Here is a 20,662-nt window from a genome sequence, read left to right on the forward strand (position 1 = left end):
TATACAGGACAGTTGTAGAGCGGTTTATACAGTACATAGTGTATACAGGACAGTTGTAGAGCGGTGTATACAGTACACAGTGTGTACAGGACAGTTGTAGAGCGGTGTATACAGTGTATACAGGACAGTTGTAGAGCGGTATATACAGTAAATAGTGTATACAGGACAGTTGTAGAGCGGTGTATACAGTACATAGTGTATACAGGACAGTTGTAGAGCAGTGTATACAGTACATAGTGTATACAGGACAGTTGTAGAGCAGTGTATACAGTACATAGTGTATACAGGACAGTTGTAGAGCAGTGTATACAGTACATAGTGTATACAGGACAGTTGTAGAGCGGAGTATACAGTACATAGTGTATATAGGACAGTTGTAGAGCAGTGTATACAGGACATAGTGTATACAGTACATAGTGTATACAGGACAGTTGTAGAGCAGTATATACAGTACACAGTGTATACAGGACAGTTGTAGAGCGGTGTATACAGTACATAGTGTATACAGGACAGTTGTAGAGCGGTGTATACAGTACATAGTGTATACAGGACAGTTGTAGAGCGGTGTATACAGTACATAGTGTATACAGGACAGTTGTAGAGCAGTGTATACAGTACACAGTGTATACAGGACAGTTGTAGAGCAGTATATACAGTACACAGTGTATACAGGACAGTTGTAGAGCGGTGTATACAGTACATAGTGTATACAGGACAGTTGTAGAGCGGTGTATACAGTACATAGTGTATACAGGACAGTTGTAGAGCGGTGTATACAGTACATAGTGTATACAGGACAGTTGTAGAGCGGTGTATACAGTACATAGTGTATACAGGACAGTTGTAGAGCTGTGTATACAGTACACAGTGTATACAGGACAGTTGTAGAGCAGTGTATACAGTACACAGTGTATACAGGACAGTTGTAGAGCAGTGTATACAGTACACAGTGTATACAGGACAGTTGTAGAGCAGTGTATACAGTGCATAGTGTATACAGGACAGTTGTAGAGCAGTATATACAGTACATAGTGTATACAGGACAGTTGTAGAGCGGTGTATACAGTGCATAGTGTATACAGGACAGTTGTAGAGCGGTGTATACAGTACATAGTGTATACAGGACAGTTGTAGAGCGGTGTATACAGTATATACAGGACAGTTGTAGAGCGGTGTATACAGTACATAGTGTATACAGGACAGTTGTAGAGCGGTGTATACAGTACATAGTGTATACAGGACAGTTGTAGAGCAGTGTATACAGTACATAGTGTATACAGGACAGTTGTAGAGCGGAGTATACAGTACATAGTGTATACAGGACAGTTGTAGAGCGGTGTATACAGTACATAGTGTATACAGGACAGTTGTAGAGCGGTGTATACAGTACATAGTGTATACAGGACAGTTGTAGAGCGGAGTATACAGTACATAGTGTATACAGGACAGTTGTAGAGCGGTATATACAGTACATAGTGTATACAGGACAGTTGTAGAGCGGTGTATACAGTGCATAGTGTATACAGGACAGTTGTAGAGCGGTTTATACAGTACATAGTGTATACAGGACAGTTGTAGAGCGGTTTATACAGTACATAGTGTATACAGGACAGTTGTAGAGCGGTGTATACAGTACACAGTGTGTACAGGACAGTTGTAGAGCGGTGTATACAGTATATACAGGACAGTTGTAGAGCGGTGTATACAGTACACAGTGTGTACAGGACAGTTGTAGAGCGGTGTATACAGTATATACAGGACAGTTGTAGAGCGGTGTATACAGTACATAGTGTATACAGGACAGTTGTAGAGCGGTGTATACAGTGCATAGTGTATATAGGACAGTTGTAGAGCGGTGTATACAGTACATAGTGTATACAGGACAGTTGTAGAGCGGTGTATACAGTGCATAGTGTATACAGGACAGTTGTAGAGCGGTGTATACAGAACATAGTGTATACAGGACAGTTGTAGAGCAGTGTATACAGGACATAGTGTATACAGTACATAGTGTATACAGGACAGTTGTAGAGCGGTGTATACAGTACACAGTGTATACAGGACAGTTGTAGAGCGGTGTATACAGTACACAGTGTATACAGGACAGTTGTAGAGCGGTGTATACAGTACACAGTGTATACAGGACAGTTGTAGAGCGGTGTATACAGTACACAGTGTGTACAGGACAGTTGTAGAGCGGTGTATACAGTACATAGTGTATACAGGACAGTTGTAGAGCGGTGTATACAGTGCATAGTGTATATAGGACAGTTGTAGAGCGGTGTATACAGTACATAGTGTATACAGGACAGTTGTAGAGCGGTGTATACAGTACACAGTGTATACAGGACAGTTGTAGAGCAGTGTATACAGTACACAGTGTATACAGGACAGTTGTAGAGCGGTGTATACAGTACACAGTGTATACAGGACAGTTGTAGAGCGGTGTATACAGTACACAGTGTGTACAGGACAGTTGTAGAGCAGTGTATACAGTACATAGTGTATACAGGACAGTTGTAGAGCGGTGTATACAGTGCATAGTGTATATAGGACAGTTGTAGAGCGGTGTATACAGTACATAGTGTATACAGGACAGTTGTAGAGCGGTGTATACAGTACATAGTGTATACAGGACAGTTGTAGAGCGGTGTATACAGTACATAGTGTATACAGGACAGTTGTAGAGCAGTGTATACAGTACATAGTGTATACAGGACAGTTGTAGAGCGGTGTATACAGTGCATAGTGTATACAGGACAGTTGTAGAGTGGTGTATACAGTACATAGTGTATACAGGACAGTTGTAGAGCGGTGTATACAGTACACAGTGTATACAGGACAGTTGTAGAGCGGTGTATACAGTACATAGTGTATACAGGACAGTTGTAGAGCGGTGTATACAGTGCATAGTGTATACAGGACAGTTGTAGAGTGGTGTATACAGTACATAGTGTATACAGGACAGTTGTAGAGCGGTGTATACAGTGCATAGTGTATACAGGACAGTTGTAGAGCGGTGTATACAGTACATAGTGTATACAGGACAGTTGTAGAGCAGTGTATACAGTACATAGTGTATACAGGACAGTTGTAGAGTGGTGTATACAGTACATAGTGTATACAGGACAGTTGTAGAGCGGTGTATACAGTACATAGTGTATACAGGACAGTTGTAGAGCAGTGTATACAGAACATAGTGTATACAGGACAGTTGTAGAGCAGTGTATACAGTACATAGTGTATACAGGACAGTTGTAGAGCGGTGTATACAGTGCATAGTGTATACAGGACAGTTGTAGAGCGGTGTATACAGTATATACAGGACAGTTGTAGAGCAGTGTATACAGTACATAGTGTATATAGGACAGTTGTAGAGCGGAGTATACAGTACATAGTGTATACAGGACAGTTGTAGAGCAGTATATACAGTACACAGTGTATACAGGACAGTTGTAGAGCAGTGTATACAGTACATAGTGTATACAGGACAGTTGTAGAGCGGTGTATACAGTACATAGTGTATACAGGACAGTTGTAGAGCGGTGTATACAGTGCATAGTGTATACAGGACAGTTGTAGAGCGGTGTATACAGTATATACAGGACAGTTGTAGAGCAGTGTATACAGTACATAGTGTATATAGGACAGTTGTAGAGCGGAGTATACAGTACATAGTGTATACAGGACAGTTGTAGAGCAGTATATACAGTACACAGTGTATACAGGACAGTTGTAGAGCAGTGTATACAGTACATAGTGTATACAGGACAGTTGTAGAGCGGTGTATACAGTACATAGTGTGTACAGGACAGTTGTAGAGCGGTGTATACAGTACATAGTGTATACAGGACAGTTGTAGAGCGGTTTATACAGTACATAGTGTATACAGGACAGTTGTAGAGCGGTGTATACAGTACATAGTGTATACAGGACAGTTGTAGAGCGGTGTATACAGTACATAGTGTATACAGGACAGTTGTAGAGCGGTGTATACAGTATACAGTATATACAGGACAGTTGTAGAGCAGTGTATACAGTGCATAGTGTATACAGGACAGTTGTAGAGCGGTGTATACAGTACATAGTGTATACAGGACAGTTGTAGAGCGGTGTATACAGTACATAGTGTATACAGGACAGTTGTAGAGCAGTATATACAGTACATAGTGTATACAGGACAGTTGTAGAGCGGTGTATACAGTACATAGTGTATACAGGACAGTTGTAGAGCGGTGTATACAGTGCATAGTGTATACAGGACAGTTGTAGAGCGGTGTATACAGTATATACAGGACAGTTGTAGAGCGGTGTATACAGTGCATACGGTATGTAGAATATATGGACAGGCACGTCTATGCTATACAACACCCTGAGGTATACATGTGCGCTGCTACAGCAGACGGACGGAGGAGGCATCACATGGTACACAAGGTACAATCAGCTTTTGACTGAGATTCCTTGGGCCCATCAGAGAAATTACTTTAAGGGCCCAACTCCTGTATCATCGATAAAGTCTAATTGATTCAAGGCCTTAGGCATACGCTTTTTCTTGGACCTTTGCCGCCCTTTATGGCTTAATAGACTGGGCCTACCGGAGGATCCTCTGGAGGGACAGCCCAACCCTGCGTACAACTAATCATAAACATGGGGACTGAGCTACACAGTCAGTGCCCCCTGTGGCTATCACTGGTACTACAGATCAGCGCCAGTTACTTAGATGGGGAAGAACCTCAAAGAAATGGAAATCATGGATCAGAAATTGGAAAAATCCATGACTGCTATGGAAAGGCCTCTCTTCATCAGTCAGTATGAAGGTATGATGACCATCGATGACCACTGAAGGCCTATAGATTATAGGGTGAAAAGTTCCTTTTGGTCAATGATGCTGCTATCTACGTGGCTCCTCAGGCTGTATATAGGATTGTGAGAAGGGCCCTTAAAAACATGACCCTTCGACCCCCTATTCAAATCAACCCACCGAGCGAAGAGCCCATGAATTGGCGCAGGTTTTCGTCTCCCCCTCCTCGTTCATTTTTTACATTATCATCATGACTTTGGAGAATGGGCGGTCAGTGGTGCGCAGCCTCCCATGGGACTCCGCAATACGACGGTTATTCTGTGCCCCTAAAAGTTAATCATTTACTTTATGGAGATAAGGTATTTTTTATTTAGATCCTTTTCTATTTGATTTGGCAGCGGTGCAGTCATCGGGCAAAGGTCTGCAAAGATGCACATGGAAGGTATGTACACAGCTCGCTAGGCGTCAGCCGCCCAAGATTACACTGTAGGGAAGTGGAGAAAGAGGTGAAAGTCAATGCCCTCCAAACACTCTCCTAGAACCCCGGACAACAAGGTGCCTGGGGGCAGACGGCCCAGCGGATTCCTAATACAGGGGACACCTTAGGCCTCATGCACACGACCGTTTTTCCGATCCGCATTCGAGCCACCGTTTTTGCATCACGGGTGCGGACCCATTAACTTCAATGGGGCTGCAAAAGATGCGGACAGCACTCCGTGTGCCGTCCGCATCCGTTGCTCCGTTCCGTGGTCCCGCAAAAAAAATATAGCATGTCCTATTCTTGTCCGTTTTGCGGACAAGAATAGGCATGTCTACAATGGGCCGTCTGTTCTGCAAATTGCGGAAGGCACAGGGCGGCTTCCCTTTCTTGCAGATCCGCGGTTTGCGGTCCGCAAAAAACAGAACCGTCGTGTGCATGAGGCCTTAGTGATCACCACTGATTGCAGGGAGTCCAGATCCTGGTCCAAAGTACAGACCTGAGCGCAGCACCTCACTGCCAAAACATCACATGTCCCTGTACACTATCATCCTGTATAGGGTGCTATGAGATAATACCATGCTGTATGGGATCCTATAGGATATTACCATGCTGTATGGGATCCTATAGGATAATACCATGCTGTATGGGATCCTATAGGATATTACCATGCTGTATGGGATCCTATAGGATAAAACCATGCTGTATGGGATCCTATAGGATATTACCATGCTGTATGGGATCCTATAAGATAAAACCATGCTGTATGGGGTCCTATAGGATATTACCATGCTGTATGGGATCCTATAGGATAAAACCATGCTGTATGGGATCCTATAGGATAATACCATGCTGTATGGGATCCTATAGGATAAAACCATGCTGTATGGGATCCTATAGGATAATACCATGCTGTATGGGATCCTATAGGATAAAACCATGCTGTATGGGATCCTATAAGATAAAACCATGCTGTATGGGATCCTATAGGATAAAACCATGCTGTATGGGATCCTATAGGATAAAACCATGCTGTATGGGATCCTATAGGATAATACCATGCTGTATGGGATCCTATAGGATAAAACCATGCTGTATGGGATCCTATAGGATATTACCATGCTGTATGGGATCCTATAGGATAAAACCATGCTGTATGGGATCCTATAGGATATCACCATGCTGTATGGGATCCTATAGGATATCACCATGCTGTATGGGATCCTATAAGATAAAACCATGCTGTATGGGATCCTATAGGATAATACCATGCTGTATGGGATCCTATAGGATAAAACCATGCTGTATGGGATCCTAAAGGATAATACCATGCTGTATGGGATCCTATAGGATAAAACCATGCTGTATGGGATCCTATAGGATATTACCATGCTGTATGGGATCCTATAGGATAATACCAAGCTGTATGGGATCCTATAGGATAATACCATGCTGTATATGATCCTATAGAATAATACCATGCTGTATGGGATCCTATAGGATGATACCATTCTGTATGGGATCCTATAGGATAATACCAAGCTGTATGGGATCCTATAGGATAATACCAAGCTGTATGGGATCCTATAGGATAATACCAAGCTGTATAGGATCCTATAGGATAAAACCATGCTGTATGGGATCCTATAGGATAATACCATGCTGTATGGGATCCTATAGGATAATACCAAGCTGTATGGGATCCTATAGGATAATACCATGCTGTATATGATCCTATAGAATAATACCATGCTGTATGGGATCCTATAGGATGATACCATTCTGTATGGGATCCTATAGGATAATACCAAGCTGTATGGGATCCTATAGGATAATACCAAGCTGTATGGGATCCTATAGGATAATACCAAGCTGTATAGGATCCTATAGGATAATACCATGCTGTATGAGATCCTATAGGATAATACCATGCTGTATGGGATCCTATAGGATAATAACATGCTGTAGAAGATCCTAAAGGATAATACCATGCTGTATGGGATCCTATAGGATAATAACATGCTGTATAGGATCCTCTAGGATAATACCATGCTGTATAGGATCCTATATGATAATACCATGCTGTATGGGATCCTATAGGATAAAACCACGCTGTATGGGATCCTATATGATAATACCATGCTGTATGGGATCATATAGGATAATACCATGCTGTATGGGATCCTATAGAATAATACCATGCTGTATGGGATCCTATAGGATATTACCATGCTGTATGGGATCCTATAGGATATTACCATGCTGTATGGGATCCTATAGGATAATACCATGCTGTATGGGATCCAATAGGATAATACCATGCTGTATGGGATCCTATAGGATAATACCATATTGTATAGGATTCTATTGAATAAAACCATGTTGTATAGGATCCTATATGATAAAACCATTCTGTATGGGATCCTATAGGATAATACCATGCTGTATATGATCCTATAGAATACCACCACGCTGTATGGGATCCTATAAAATGATACCTTGATATATGGGATCATATATGATAATACCATGCTCTATGGGATCCCATAGGAAAATATGATACTGTATAGGGTCCTATAGAATAATACCATGCTCTATGGGATCCTAAATGATAATACCATGCTGTATGGGATCCTATAGGATAATACCAAGCTGTATAGGATCCTATAGGATAATACCATGCTGTATGAGATCCTATAGGATAATACCATGCTGTATGGGATCCTATAGGATAATAACATGCTGTAGAAGATCCTAAAGGATAATACCATGCTGTATGGGATCCTATAGGATAATAACATGCTGTATAGGATCCTCTAGGATAATACCATGCTGTATAGGATCCTATATGATAATACCATGCTGTATGGGATCCTATAGGATAAAACCCCGCTGTATGGGATCCTATATGATAATACCATGCTGTATGGGATCATATAGGATAATACCATGCTGTATGGGATCCTATAGAATAATACCATGCTGTATGGGATCCTATAGGATATTACCATGCTGTATGGGATCCTATAGGATATTACCATGCTGTATGGGATCCTATAGGATAATACCATGCTGTATGGGATCCAATAGGATAATACCATGCTGTATGGGATCCTATAGGATAATACCATATTGTATAGGATTCTATTGAATAAAACCATGTTGTATAGGATCCTATATGATAAAACCATTCTGTATGGGATCCTATAGGATAATACCATGCTGTATATGATCCTATAGAATACCACCACGCTGTATGGGATCCTATAAAATGATACCTTGATATATGGGATCATATATGATAATACCATGCTCTATGGGATCCCATAGGAAAATATGATACTGTATAGGGTCCTATAGAATAATACCATGCTCTATGGGATCCTAAATGATAAAACCATGCTGTATTGGATCCTATAGGCTAATACCATGCTGTATGGGATCCTATAGGATAATACTATGCTGTATGGGATCCTATAGGATAACACCAAGCTGTATATGATCCTATAGGATAATACCATGCTGTATGGGATCCTAAATGATAAAACCATGCTGTATGGGATCCTATAGGATAATACCATGCTGTATGGGATCATATAGGATAACACCATGCTGTATGGGATCCTATAGGATAAAACCATGCTGTATGGGATCCTATAGGATAATACCATGCTGTATGGGATCCTAAATGATAACACCATGCTGTATGGGATCCTATAGGATAAAACCATGCTGCATGGGATCCTATATGATAATATCATGCTGTATGGGATCCTATATGATAATACCGTGCTGTATGGGATCCTATAGGACAATACCATGCTGTGTTGGATCCTATAAGATAATACCACGCTGTATGAGATCCAATATGATAATACCATAATGTGTGGGATCCTCTAGGATAATACCATGCTGTATAGGATCCTATAGGATAATACCATGCTGTATGGGATCCTATAAGATAATACCATGATGTATGGGATCCCATAGGATAATACCATGCTGTGTGGGATCCTATAAGATAATACCATGCTGTATGAGATCCAATATAATAATACCATACTGTATAGGATCCTCTAGGATAATACCATGCTGTATAGGATCCTATAGGATAATAAGATGGTGTATGGGATCCAATATGATAATACCATGCTGTATGGGATCTGATAGTATAATACCATGCTGTATGGGATCCTATAGGATAATACCATGCCGTATGGGATCCTATAGGATAATACCATGGTGTATGGGATCCAATATGATAATACCATGCTGAATGGGATCCTATAGGATTATACAATGCTGAATGAGATCCTATAGAATAATACCATGCTGCATGGGATCCTATAGGATAATACCATGCTGTATGGGTTCCTATATGATAATACCATGCTGTATGGGATCCTATAGGATAATACCATGCTGTATGGGATCCTATAGGATAATAACATGCTGTATAGGATCCTATAGGATAATAACATGCTGTATAGGATCCTATAGGACAATACCATGCTGTCTGGGATCCTATATAAAAATACCATGCTGTATGGGATCCTATAGGATAATACCATGCTGTAGGTGATCCTATAGGATAATACCATGCTGTATAGGGTCCTATAGGATAATACCATGCTGTATAGGATCCTATAGGATAATACCATGTTGTATGGGATCCTATAGGATAATACCATGCTGTATGGGATCCTATAGGATAATACCATGCTGTATGGGATCCTATAGGATAATACCATGTTGTATAGGATCCTATAGGCTAATACCATGCTGTATGGGATCCTATAGGATAATACCATGCTGTATGGGATCCTATAGGATAATACCATGCTGTGTGGGATCCTATAGGATAATAACATGCTGTATGGGATCTTATATGATGATACCATGCTGTATGGGATCCTACAGGATAATACCATGCTGTATGGGATCCTATAGGATAATACCATGCTGTATAAGATCCTAAAGGATAATACCATGCTGTATGGGATCCTATAGGATAATACCATGCTGTATGGGATCCTATAGGATAATAACATGCTGTATGGGATCCTATATGATAATACCATGCTGTATGGGATCCTATATGATAATACCATGCTGTATGGGATCCTATAGGATAATACCATGCTGTATGGGATCCTATGGGATACAATTATGCTGTATGGGATCCTATAGGATAATAACATGCTGTATGGGATCCTATAGGATAATACCATGCTGTATAAGATCCTAAAGGATAATACCATGCTGTATGGGATCCTATAGGATAATACCATGCTGTATGGGATCCTATGGGATACAATTATGCTGTATGGGATCCTACAGGATAATACCATGCTGTATGGGATCCTATAGGATAATACCATGCTGTATAAGATCCTAAAGGATAATACCATGCTGTATGGGATCCTATAGGATAATACCATGCTGTATGGGATCCTATAGGATAATAACATGCTGTATGGGATCTTATATGATAATACCATGCTGTATAGGATCCTATATGATAATACCATGCTGTATGGGATCCTATATGATAATACCATGCTGTATGGGATCCTATATGATAATAACATGCTGTATGGGATCCTATGTGATAATACCATGCTGTATGGGATCCTATAGGATAATACCATGCTGTATGGGATCCTATATGATAATACCATGCTGTATGGGATCCTATAGGATAATACCATGCTGTATGGGATCCTATGGGATACAATTATGCTGTATGGGATCCTATAGGATAATAACATGCTGTATGGGATCCTATAGGATAATACCATGCTGTATAAGATCCTAAAGGATAATACCATGCTGTATGGGATCCTATAGGATAATACCATGCTGTATGGGATCCTATGGGATACAATTATGCTGTATGGGATCCTACAGGATAATACCATGCTGTATGGGATCCTATAGGATAATACCATGCTGTATAAGATCCTAAAGGATAATACCATGCTGTATGGGATCCTATAGGATAATACCATGCTGTATGGGATCCTATAGGATAATAACATGCTGTATGGGATCTTATATGATAATACCATGCTGTATAGGATCCTATATGATAATACCATGCTGTATGGGATCCTATATGATAATACCATGCTGTATGGGATCCTATATGATAATAACATGCTGTATGGGATCCTATGTGATAATACCATGCTGTATGGGATCATATAGGATAATACCATGCTGTATGGGATCCTATGGGATACAATTATGCTGTATGGGATCCTATAGGATAATAACATGCTGTATTGGATCCTCTAGGATAATACCATGCTGCATGGGTTGCTATATTATTATACCATGCTCTATGGGATCCTACATAGTAATACTATGCTGTATAGGATCATATATGATAATACCATACGGTATATGATCCTATAGGGTAATACCATGCTGTATCGGATCCTACAGGATGATCCCATGCTGTATAAGATTCTGTAGGATAAAACCATGCTGTATAGGAAGCTATATGATAACACTATGCTGTATGGCATCTTATAGGATAATAACATGCTGTATAAGATCCTGTAGGATAATTCCATGCTGTATAGGAAGCAATCTGATACTATGCTGTATGGGATCCTATATGATAATACCATGCTGTATGGGATCCTATAGAATATCATGCTGTATGGGATCCTATAGGATTATACCATGCTGTATAAGATCCTATAGAATTATACCATGCTGTACAGGATCCTATAGGATAATACCATTCTATATAGGATCCTATGGGATAATACCATGAAGTTTGGGATCCTATAGGGTGATACCATGCTGTATAAGATCCTATAGGATAATACCATGTTGTATAGGATCCTATAGGCTAATACCATGCTGTATTGGATCCAATAGGTTAATACCATGCTGTATCGGATCCTATAGGATAATACCATGCTGTATGGTATCCTATAGGATAATACCATGTTGTATAGGATCCTATAGGCTAATACCATGCTGTATGGAATCCTATAGGATAATACCCTGCTGTATCGGATCCTATAGGATAATACCATGCTGTATGGGATCCTATAGGATAATACCATGCTGTATAGGATTCTATAGGATAATACCATGCAGTATAAGATCCTATAGGATAATACTATGCTGTATGGGATCCTATAGGATAATACCAAGCTGTATGGGGTCCTATAGGATAATACCATGCTGTATGGGATCCTATAGTATAATACCATGCTGTATAATATTCTATAGGATAATACCATGCTGTATGGGATCCTATAGGATAATATCATGTTGTATAGGATCCTATAGGGTAATACCATGCTGTACAGGATCCTATAGGATAATACTATGCAGTATGGGATCCTTTAGAATAATACCATACTGTATAAGATCCTATAGAATAATACCATGCTTTATGGAATCCTATAGGATAATACCATGCTGTATAAGATCATATAGGATAATACTATGCTGTATGGGATCCTATAGGATAATACCAAGCTGTATCGTATCCTATGGGATAATACCATGCTGTATAAGATCCTATAGGATAATACCATGCTGTATAAGATCCTATAGAATAATACCATGCTGTATGGGATCCTATAGTATAATACCAAGCTGTATGGTATCCTATAGGATAATACCAAACTGTATAGGATCCTATAGGATAATACCCTGCTGTATAAGATCCTATAGGATAATACCATGCTGTATAGGATCCTATAGGATAACACAATGCTGTATAAGATCTAATAGGATAATATCATACTGTATAGGATCCTATAGGATAATACCATACTGTATAAGATCTAATAGGATAATACCATACTGTATAAGATCCTATAGGATAATACCATACTGTATAAGATCTAATAGGATAATACCATACTGTATAAGATCCTATAGTATAATACCATGCTGTATAAGATCCTATAGGATAATACCATGCTGCATAAGATCCTATAGAATAATACCAGGCTGTATAGGATCCTATAGGATAATACTATGCTGTATGGGATCCTATAGTATAATACCAAGCTGTATGGTATCCTATAGGATAATACCATACTGTATAGGATCCTATAGAATAATATCATACTGTATAAGATCTAATAGGATAATACCATGCTGTATAGGATTCTATAGGATAATACCATACTGTATAGGATCCTATAGGATAATACCATGCTGTATAAGATCCTATAGGATAATACCATACTGTATATGATTCTATAGGATAATACCATACTGTATAGGATCCTATAGGATAATACCATGCTGTATAGGATCCTATAGGATAATACCATACTGTATATGATTCTATAGGATAATACCATACTGTATAGGATCCTATAGGATAATACCATGCTTTAGAAGATCTTATAGGATAATATCATACTGTATAGGATCCTATAGGATAATACCATGCTGTATAAGATCCTATAGGATACCACTCTGAACAGTAATCTATATGGCGATACGAGGCAGTGTACGATTAATATAAAGAATTCATCTTAGCCGCTCAGCTCCAACCACATATTGTATTCATGTGGGCCCTAAGGCATAAGGGCCCGGCAGTGAATGTGACCTTTGCGGCACCTGTTGTTTCCACATCAGTACACGTGTGGCATATCTGTTATACTGTATGGACATATATGTGCTACAGGTGGCGGCAGGATACGGAGCAGGTACAGAAGTCGCCGGCTTACATTACATCTATAGCGGAGGGGACACGTACTTTACTACCAGCAGCAGAATCGTATCACAGCTTCACCACCACATGTCACAACCACGTTGAGCGCCTTCCAAGTAGAAACCCGCCTTGGAGCGGGAAGAGACATGAAAAAAAAAAAACAGAACTCTCTGCAGCGTATGAACACGTACCTAGGACTGACAACTCCTACAGCAGCCATGTCCATTGATGGGAGTTGTGCTGCTCTATCTGAACTGTAACTCCAAACATCTCAAACATCCCAGGAATGAAGTGGTTGCTGATTTGGCACAGCTGGTTGCTTCCTGCTGTTTCTCTGGCTGGCACCGGTGCACAATGGACAGTATTGTTGTGCCCCCCCCCCCCCTCTCTGGTTTTCCCGGTGCCCACAAGAGGGAGGTTGAGTCACGAAGAAGTAAAACGAAAGAAGTGACTTTCAGCAAGAAAAGTGAGCTGTACCAGGCAGCCCGGGCACACCACACCGCTCTCGAAGCCTCCGACGGGTATTGGCCTCCATACAATGGTTGCTCAATTCAAAGGAGAAAATAAATATACAAAAAAATTGGCAGATGGACGTACCTGATGTGAAAGCGGCCTCGCTCCGAACTCTGGACTCACGAAGATTTCCATAAACTCGGCCACTCCCAGTTTATAATACATTATGCATTAATTCCAACATCTGATTCTGCTGCCAGTAGGGGACATTATCGGCAGCAGGTTGTCAGTCACAGCGCACACTCCAGCCCTGCCAGCTCTCCTCCGCCCGCCCCCCTCAGCCTGGGCACCCAGCTCAAGGGGCACAGAGGGAAAGATCTCTGCCCGTCGGTCATGTGACCTGTGGGTGACGGGCAGCTGGGGGGTTGTATATTATTATGGGCACGGCGTCCTCTCAGGTTACCTGGGATATTTAGCGTGTGCTTTGCATCACAGCCATAGCTGCCAGCTATTAAGAAGGGAGAGTCCAGAGAGGAGCAAAAAGCACAGTGCCCGTCCGAAAACTATCTCCGTATGCCCCTTTTATTTATATCTGACATGCCCCCAACTTACAGCATCAGGATCACAAAAAGTACATATGACCCCCTTCAGCACACCCACCGAAATAAGCAGATAGACCCCTTTATACAGACCCAAGACCAGTCCAACTGTATACAGACCCCAGACCAATCCAACTGTATACAGACCCCAGACCAATCCAACTGTATACAGACCCCATACCAATCCTCCCTGTATACAGACCCCAGACCAATCCACCCTGTATACAGACCCCAGACCAATCCATCCTGTGTACAGACCCCAGACCAATCCACCCTGTGTACAGACCCCAGACCAATCCACCCTGTGTACAGACCCCAGACCAATCCAACTGTATACAGACCCAAGACCAATCCACCCTGTATACAGACCCCATACCAATCCTCCCTGTATACAGACCCCAGACCAATCCATCCTGTATACAGACTCCAGACCAATCCACCCTGTATACAGACCCCAGACCAATCCACCCTGTATACAGACCCCAGACCAATCCACCCTGTATACAGACCCCAGACCAATCCACCCTGTGTACAGACCCCAGACCAATCCACCCTGTGTACAGACCCCAGACCAATCCACCCTGTGTACAGACCCCAGACCAATCCATCCTGTATACAGACCCCAGACCAATCCACCCTGTATACAGACCCCAGACCAATCCACCCTGTATACAGACCCCAGACCAATCCACCCTGTATACAGACCCCAGACCAATCCACCCTGTATACAGACCCCAGACCAATCCACCCTGTATACAGACCCCAGACCAATCCACCCTGTATACAGACCCCAGACCAGTCCAACTGTATACAGACCCCAGACCAATCCTCCCTGTATACAGACCCCAGACCAATCCTCCCTGTATACAGACCCCAGACCAATCCACCCTGTATACAGACCCCAGACCAATCCACCCTGTATACCCCAGACCAGTCCCCCTGTATACAGAGCCCAGACCAATCCACTTTGTATATAGACCGCAGACCAAAATACCCCTTTATACAGACCCTAGTCTGAAACTACCATGTAAACAGACCCCAGACCAGACCTTCCCTGTATGCAGATCCCAGACCAGTCCCATGTATACAGACCAATCCATCCTGCATACAGACCTCAGAACAATCCCTCCTGTATACAGACCCCAGACCATTCCCTCCTGTATATAGACCCCAGACCATTCCCTCCTGTATATAAACCCCAGGCCAGAATAGCCATGTATAAAGACCCTAGTCCAAGACTACCCTATATACAGACTCCAGACCAGTTCCCCTGTATACAGACCCCAGACAAATCCCTACCATATACAGACCTCAGAACAATCCCTTCCCTGTATACAGACGCCAGACCATTCCCCCCTGTATATAGACTCCAGGCCAAAATACCCCTTTATACAAACACTAGTCCAAAACCACCCTGTAAACAGACTCCAGACCAGACCTTCCCTGTATACAGACCGCAGACCAGTCCCCCTGTATACAGACCCCAGACCAGACCTTCCCTGTACACAGACCCCAGAACAGTCCCCTGTATACAGACCCCATACCAGTGCCCCTGTATACAGACCGCATACCAGTTCCCCTCTGTATACAGACCCCAGAAGAGTCCCCCCTGTATACAGACCCCATACCAGTGCCCCATGTATACAGACCACAGACCAGTCCTCCCGTATACATACCCAAGTCCAATCCCCCTGCATACAGACCCCAGACCAGTCCCCTTGTATACAGAATCCAGACCAGTCCCCCTGTATACAGAACCCATACCAGTCTCCCCTGTATACAGACCCCAGACCAGTCCTCCTGAATACAGACCCCAGACCATTCCTCCCTGTTTGCAGACCCCAGAACAGTCCCCTTTCTATTCAGACTCCAGGCCAGAATGATCCTGTTAACAGACTCCAGAACAGACCACAGACCAGCCCTCCTGTATGCTGACTCCAGACCAATCCCTTTATAGAGACCCACAACCAGCCCCCTCATTAAACCCATCCCAGACAAGACCCCTTGTACACAGACCCCAGACCAGAGCACCCTTTTTCACAGAGCCCAGATCAGTCCCTTCGTATAAAAACCTCAGACCAGTCCCCCCTGTATAAAGACCTCAAACCAGTCTCTTGTTTACAGACCTCAGACCAGTCCCCCATTAACACACTCCAGAAAAGATCCCCTGGATACAGACCCCAGACCAGTCCTCCTGGATACAGACCCCAGAGCAGTCCTCCTGGATACAGACCCCAGAGCAGCCTCCCTATTAACGCACACTGGAAAAGATCCCCAGAATACTGACCAGTCTCCCCCGGTTTACAGACCCCGGACCAGACCTCAGACTAGACATTCAGCTATTCCTCTCCCTGTTCTGGCAATTCACTCTGCCCCACGGCTCCACCACAGACAACATCCTAATGGCACCGGCATCAGGCCAATGTCTGCTGAGGTGCCGGGTATTGCCATCCTGCCAATCCACCCTGTATACAGACCCCAGACCAATCCACCCTGTGTACAGACCCCAGACCAATCCACCCTGTATACAGACCCCAGACCAATCCACCCTGTATACAGACCCCAGACCAATCCACCCTGTATACCCCAGACCAGTCCCCCTGTATACAGAGCCCAGACCAATCCACTTTGTATATAGACCGCAGACCAAAATACCCCTTTATACAGACCCTAGTCTGAAACTACCATGTAAACAGACCCCAGACCAGACCTTACCTGTATGCAGATCCCAGACCAGTCCCCCTGTATACAGACCAATCCATCCTGCATACAGACCTCAGAACAATCCCTCCTGTATACAGACCCCAGACCATTCCCTCCTGTATATAGACCCCAGGCCAGAATAGCCATGTATAAAGACCCTAGTCCAAGACTACCCTATATACAGACTCCAAACCAGTTCCCCTGTATACAGACCCCAGGCCAATCCCTACCATATACAGACCTCAGAACAATCCCTCCCCTGTATACAGATGCCAGACCATTCCCCCCGTATATAGACTCCAGGCCAAAATACCCCTTTATACAAACACTAGTCCAAAACCACCCTGTAAACAGACTCCAAACCAGACCTTCCCTGTACACAGACCCCAGAACAGTCCCCTGTATACAGACTGCAGACCAGTCCCCCTGTATACAGACCCCAGACCAGACCTTCCCTGTACACAGACCCCAGAACAGTCCCCTGCATACAGACCCCATACCAGTGCCCCTATATACAGACCGCATACCAGTTCCCCTCTGTATACAGACCCCAGAAGAGTCCCCCCTGTATACAGACCCCATACCAGTGCCCCATGTATACAGACCACAGACCAGTCCTCCCGTATACATACCCAAGTCCAATCCCCCTGCATACAGACCCCAGACCAGTCCCCTTGTATACAGAATCCAGACCAGTCCCCCTGTATACAGAACCCATACCAGTCTCCCCTGTATACAGACCCCAGACCAGTCCTCCTGAATACAGACCCCAGACCATTCCTCCCTGTTTGCAGACCCCAGAACAGTCCCCTTTCTATTCAGACTCCAGGCCAGAATGATCCTGTTAACAGACTCCAGAACAGACCTCCCCTGTATACAGACCACAGACCAGCCCACCTGTATACTGACTTCAGACCAATCCCTTTATAGAGACCCACAACCAGCCCCCTCATTAAACCCATCCCAGACAAGACCCCTTGTACACAGACCCCAGACCAGAGCACCCTTTTTCACAGACCCCAGACCAGTCCCTTCGTATAAAAACCTCAGACCAGTCCCCCCTGTATAAATACCTCAAACCAGTCTCTTGTTTACAGACCTCAGACCAGTCCCCCATTAACACACTCCAGAAAAGATCCCCTGGATACAGACCCCAGACCAGTCCTCCTGGATACAGACCCCAGAGCAGCCTCCCTATTAACGCACACTGGAAAAGATCCCCAGAATACTGACCAGTCTCCCCCGGTTTACAGACCCCGGACCAGACCTCAGACTAGACATTCAGCTATTCCTCTCCCTGTTCTGGCAATTCACTCTGCCCCACGGCTCCACCACAGACAACATCCTAATGGCACCGGCATCAGGCCAATGTCTGCTGAGGTGCCGGGTATTGCCATCCTGCCAATCCACCCTGTATACAGACCCCAGACCAATCCACCCTGTGTACAGACCCCAGACCAATCCACCCTGTATACAGACCCCAGACCAATCCACCCTGTATACAGACCAATCCACCCTGTATACAGACCCCAGACCAATCCACCCTGTATACAGACCCCAGACCAATCCTCCCTGTATACAGACCCCAGACCAATCCACCCTGTATACAGACCCCAGACCAATCCTCCCTTTATACAGACCCCAGACCAATCCTCCCTGTATACAGACCCCAGACCAATCCTCCCTGTATACAGACCCCAGACCAATCCACCCTGTATACAGACCCCAGACCAATCCATCCTGTATACAGACCCCAGACCAATCCACCCTGTATACAAACCCCAGACCAATCCACCTTGTGTATAGACCCCAGACCAATCCACCCTGTATACAGACCGCAGACCAATCCACCCTGTGTACAGACCCCAGACCAATCCACCCTGTATACAGACCCCAGACCAATCCACCCTGTATACAGACCCCAGACCAATCCTCCCTGTATACAGACCTTAGACCAATCCTTCCTGTATACAGACCCCAGACCAATCCTCCCTGTATACAGACCCCAGACCAATCCTCCCTGTATACAGACCCCAGACCAATCCACCCTGTATACAGACCCCAGACCAATCCTTCCTGTATACAGACCCCAGACCAATCCACCCTGTATACAGACCCCAGACCAATCCACCCTGTATACAGACCCCAGACCAATCCACCCTGTATACAGACCCCATACCAATCCTCCCTGTATAAAGACCCGATACCAATCCTCCCTGTATACAGACCTCAGACCAATCCATCCTGTGTACAGACCCCAAACCAATCCACCCTGTATACAGACCTCAGACCAATCCACCCTGTATACAGAACCCAGACCAATCCACCCTGTATACAGACCCCAGACCAATCCACCCTGTATACAGACCAATCCACCCTGTATACAGACCCCAGACCAATCCACCCTGTATACCCCAAACCAGTCCCCCTGTATACAGAGCCCAGACCAATCCACTTTGTACTGTATATAGACCGCAGACCAAAATACCCCTTTATACAGACCCTAGTCTGAAACTACCATGTAAACAGACCCCAGACCAGACCTTACCTGTATGCAGATCCCAGACCAGTCCCCCTGTATACAGACCAATCCATCCTGCATACAGACCTCAGAACAATCCCTCCTGTATACAGACCCCAGACCATTCCCTCCTGTATATAGACCCCAGGCCAGAATAGCCATGTATAAAGACCCTAGTCCAAGACTACCCTATATACAGACTCCAAACCAGTTCCCCTGTATACAGACCCCAGGCCAATCCCTACCATATACAGACCTCAGAACAATCCCTCCCCTGTATACAGATGCCAGACCATTCCCCCCGTATATAGACTCCAGGCCAAAATACCCCTTTATACAAACACTAGTCCAAAACCACCCTGTAAACAGACTCCAAACCAGACCTTCCCTGTACACAGACCCCAGA

At 43.6% G+C, this 20,662-nt stretch overlaps 1 protein-coding gene across 11 annotated transcripts in view; it reads right to left on the reverse strand.

The window, feature by feature from the left end:
* The window catches only part of ZBTB20 (zinc finger and BTB domain containing 20), a 665,609-nt gene that overhangs the window by 189,614 nt on the left and 455,333 nt on the right, over positions 1 to 20,662 (reverse strand). For 2 of the 11 annotated variants that reach the window (XM_040422897.1, XM_040422896.1), the window contains exon 1: positions 14,578 to 14,773. The exons of the other annotated variants lie outside the window; for them this stretch is intronic. The gene's annotated coding sequence lies outside the window, so the exon portion shown is untranslated. Of the gene's footprint in view, positions 1 to 14,577; positions 14,774 to 20,662 lie in introns of those variants that run through there. 11 annotated transcript variants of the gene reach the window in all.

Source organism: Bufo bufo, chromosome 3 (genome assembly GCF_905171765.1).
Source record: "Bufo bufo chromosome 3, aBufBuf1.1, whole genome shotgun sequence".
Lineage (NCBI taxonomy): Eukaryota > Metazoa > Chordata > Amphibia > Anura > Bufonidae > Bufo > Bufo bufo.